Source organism: Myotis daubentonii, chromosome 3 (genome assembly GCF_963259705.1).
Source record: "Myotis daubentonii chromosome 3, mMyoDau2.1, whole genome shotgun sequence".
Classification (NCBI taxonomy): domain Eukaryota; kingdom Metazoa; phylum Chordata; class Mammalia; order Chiroptera; family Vespertilionidae; genus Myotis; species Myotis daubentonii.
This window is the reverse complement of record NC_081842.1, coordinates 48,975,044-48,980,179: the sequence shown is the minus strand read 5'-3', so window position 1 is coordinate 48,980,179 and position 5,136 is coordinate 48,975,044.

Below are 5,136 nucleotides of genomic sequence, written 5' to 3'. Positions count from 1 at the left end.
TACCCCATGCTGACGCCTGTAAACTGATCTTTCTCAGGCCCTCCAGGGAAAGTGAGCTATTCTCCGCCCCTCCCTAAGGAGGCTACACGGTTGACTGAGTGCTATTTTATTATAGGACTATTTTAATATTCGCCAACTACCTTAGACAGACAGGCCACAGGTGAAACTATGCCAAACAAGTGCTTGCTCAAGGGAGTTTGCATTCCAAAGTATTGGACAGAACAGCCCCATGAAGGGTTTTCAGCATCTGGGCCCCAGGTAGAGCCACCGCTCCCTAACCTCTCCTAAGCTTTCGGCATCATAGAGGGGAAAGAGAGTGCATTTTTAACCAGGCAGCTCTGGGTGGAAATCCTTGCTCTGAAGCTTATAGGGTGAGGGCACTTAGGTTGCAGTTTCTATAAAATGGGAGTGTTAATACTTTCTTCGTAAGATGTTTGTGAAAATTAAATGACAATTTGACTCTAAATCATTTAGAATAGTATCTGACAAAATAGCTGAATAATAAATATTATTATGACCAAGAATTCTCTATATGATTACTTTTCTTCCAACCACACACCTGTTTATGTTAGGAAATTACATATACCAACATATCAAAGTGAGTTTATATATTATATATAGTAGCAATGGCAACTGTAGTTTTATCTACAGCTGAATGGGTAGCCTTCTTGGGTATAGATATTCCATAACTAGCAGTCTTTTAGAAATTTTAAAAATATATAAAAGAACATATGAATCATTATTTTATCTTCATCAGATAGACTTCTCTATAGTAAAATACAAATTTCAGTGATAATAATAAAAATATTTTACATGCCTCTTAATGCAAGAAAGAATGAGAAAATTGGGAGAGGGCTTGAAAAAGAAAGAGAAACAGGAATAAGAATTAGAAATTAGTCATTACTCTGAAAATTAGCTGCTAAGTTACTTTAGTACCAGTGAATAAAGAAATTACTTTTTTTTCCTATTTAATAAAGATTTGGTCATAGTGTAGGGTAAAAGGCTAAAATCAGTATTGATTCAATACCCTTCAATAATATTTTAAATAGTAAATTTTGTGACTAAAATTTATAATTTTATCATTTTAATTCATGTGTATTATAATATACAAAAGGTGAATATAAATGTAAAATTAATCTAAAAGCTGAATTTAAACCCATATTTGGAATATAAACCCAATTATTGCCATAAATAAGGTTGTACATGTTAAGAGTTGATATCATTATTAGTTTATGAAGCACATTACAGAAGCTTTTAATTTTGCTTATTTGATTTATTTTACTTAACAATTGGGAAAATACTTATTTTTAAAAGTGCTCATTCAAATAATGTAAGTCAGCTATAAAGCACACATACTGCTCTGGTGACTCACAAATGAATCTCTTCCTGTGCCCTGAAATCTAAAATGCTCATGCTCTATTGATCTGGGAGAGGAAACTCATTCCAAAAGCACATGCCCATTACAGGAAAAGTCCTGGACTTAGATGCTAGCTTTCCACCCAGGGACCTTTCACAATGTACTTTTCCTGCTAACAGTGTACCCCAGGGCAATGGATCTTAAACTTGAGTACACACTGGAATCTCCAAAGCCATTTGTATAAATGTACCTGGGAGTTCAACTCTCAGAGATTTGGACTTAGGAAATTGGGATGGAGGCCAGGAATTCACATTTATAGATGTCTTATATAAAATTCTGGTTCTGAAACAGGTGACCACGCTTTGAGAAACTAAGAAGAAGAAAAGAAAAATCCCCATTAAAACCAGCATATTATTTTTCAGAGTCATATACTACAAATCACAGACAAAGCTGTGTGAAGAGGGATATCAGAATTCCATCTTTGGTAAAAAAACAAACCAAAAAAAAAAAAATGTCTTCCCTATACAGTATCAAAGCACATCATAGTCCCAGCCAGTTTTGCTCAGTGGATAGAGCGTCGGCCCACAGACTGAAGGGTCCTGGGTTTGATTCAAGTCAAGGGCATGTACATCGGTTGCAGGCTTGATCCCCGGGCCCTGGTCAGGGCAAGTGCAGGAGGCAACAAATCAATGTCTCTCTCACATTGATCTTTCTCTCTCTGTCTCTTCCCCTCCCTTCCACTCTCTCTAAAAATCAATGGAAAAATATCCTCGGATGAGGATTAACAAAAAGTAAATAAAAATAGAAAAATATATAAAAAGCACATCCCAAATCCAAATCCCAGAACTTAGTGGAGAGGATTAAGCAAAGGAAAAGACACTGAGCATGCACATGCATTATGCAAGCAAACATACACATGTACACACTGACCATTGAAAATCAGAGATCTGTCACAAGGAAAATATAGACTGCAACAGATTTATGCCATTTCCAACTATGTCCCGGGCATTGTATGTGGTTGAAGGTGGTGGTGGTGGTGGGTGGGTAGTGTATATGAGACTCTAAAACTGTTTCTGAGTCTAAGTTTACCACTTTTTAGAGAATAGCATAAAACAATCATGTTTAAATGTTAATTTCTGTGAGTGAGGCCATAATATGAAATGAGATCCAAGACAGGAGAGCCATGCAGACTAACAGAGCAGGAAGGACTTCATGGATGGGATGCGGGGGAGGGTACTTATAAGAAGAGATAAATATGCAGGGAGCTGTGAGAATGGAGGGGATGGATGCAGAATAAATCACTCACAAGTCTATACGAACAACTCTCTCTCACTGTTCTGCCCATTTTCTAGCTTCCACTATTTACCTTTATCAACTCAATCCTAGTTTTGTTTCATTCCATTCAGAGCATATGCTGACCTAGTACCATACTAGGTCCTGGGGGCACAGAGGAAATAGAATGTGGAGACCTGGTCCCTGTCCTTGAGAAACTGCAGTGAGGGGACCAGAGCCAGGCTCATGGTCTGAAGTGAAGAGCATCATTCAGGAACTCTGATTCCAGCCTGAAGTTATAGTAGCACTCCCTATAAGAGTATACAGATATTAGACAGAAATAGGCAGGGTTTCCCAATGTAGAATAAACACAAAGGATAATGACCACCATGCCTATGACTCAATCGTGTTTACAAAGTATTGTCTGGTGTATTATCTCATCTAAGCTCCATGAAGACAGACAGCTTTGTTTTTTCACCAATGCACTTAAAGTGCTTAAGATTCTGCCAGGCACATAGTAGGCTCTCAACAAATATAGGTTGAATTGAATTTAGTCCTCACAGCCCCATATTTTACAGAAGAGGAAGGAATGCTGGACTTACTCTTTTTGAGCCACCTAGGGTCCCCCAGGATTAATACAAGGTTGGCAGAAGTGGCTCGATCATCTCGGCAGTGCCAGAGCTCTTTGTTCTGCACAATCCCTATGATGTGTTGGTCGGTTCATAGGAACTGCGTTCCCACTCACCCAGGATCTGCACTGTTCCTGTTTGGAACTTTAGAGCCACCTGGTGATGAGGTGAGTGATGCCTTCAACCTAGCACCCTGGATGTTGGTCTATATAAGAAAGGAAGTTAATTATACAACTAGAAACACTGCAATTGTCCCTTTGTCCTGCAGATGGAAGCAACTCTGCATTTTCAATGGTGGAAAACAGCAAATTGCTTTGTATTAACTGTTCTTTCTGCTAGTGTCTCAAACTGTTCCTTCTCTATTCATTATAATAACGAGTCCTTAGAAGAAATATGCTGATCTATACCACATCTTATAACAATCTTCCCACTCCTTTTTAATTGCCCAGTGCCTGTTGGAAAAACCTAAGCAATATCATCAGTTGCTGTTGTCAAAGGTCATCCTGACTGTGACTAATAGCAAATAAATCAGTGCTTAAAAGCTTGGATCTCAGAGTCGGGCAGACTCAAGTTCAGCTAAGATATTAATATATGTGAGCTCTTGGCATGCTACTTGTCTTGTAGAGAATTACAGATTCTGTGTAAGATGGCTGTGAAAAATAACATCTGTAAAGGTCTTAATACATTACCTGGAAAATAATAAATAATCAATAAATTATAGTGATTATCTTTTTTATGTTACAACCTTGCTCTTCTACAGATGCACCATATATATACATATACACGTATGTATATAGTATATGTATGTACAAGCGTATTTGTATGCATATCTATTCATACACACGGACATATTTGTGATATGTATGTGTATATGACATATATTATATATAAATATATATGTGTAGGGAGAAACCAAGATGGCGGCATAGGTAAACATTGGAAATTGCTGCCTCGCACAACTACAGTGGGGCCTTGACTTAAGAGTTTAATTTGTTCTGAGACTGAGCTTGTTAAGGAGCTCGTTAACTCAAATTACTCTGTCATCTCAATGCAAAAAATCAGCTGAAAGACAGCTGGTATCTCAAAAAACTCGTTAGTCAGGACACTCATAAGTCAAGGCCCCAGTGTACTTCAAAAATACAACTAAAAGACAAAACGGACATCATCCAGAAGCACAGGAAGGCTGGCTAAGTGGAAATTCTACAACTACAAGGAAAGAGAAAAGCACACTGAGACTCAGAGGATGTGTGGAAGTAAAGTGCAGAGATACGAAGGCGCACGTGAAAAGGGTTGGCAACTGAGGACACGGTTGTCTTTTTCATTCAGGAGGGAGTCTCAAGCTCCCAGCTGCTCTGAACCCTAGTTCCCGGAGAGTCTCTGGGGACCCAGACTCATACGGGGGGAAACTGGACTGTCTGGCATTGGTTGGAACTCGAGGGCGGCTTTCTCTCAGAGGTGATTGTGGCGATTACCGGGACACTGAGATGCGGGGCCTCTTAGGGTAGGACTGAGGATCAGCCATAGCTGTTTGCTCCGCCCTGCTGATTCCCTGAGACCCCGCCCCACCCAAGCTGTGCATAGCAGAGGCTTTTGCATATGAAAGGCCTGGCCCTTTGCAATCTGAAAATTACCTAACAAACTGCAGCTGGGTAAGAGAGACCTAGAACTTCCAAAAGAAGGCCTGAAGCCCCACAGCAGCTTGCATTGCTTCACAGCTGGGCCTCATCTGGGCAACTCCAAACCCCAAACAAAGAAGAGGAATCTACAGATCTCTCCAAAGCTCCTGCTGGTTAATCTCAGGCAGAGGCTAAATTAGCACCTCCTTAGAGATCCAAGTGCCAGTGTACCCAGTGGTCAGAGTGGGACCATCCAGATTAC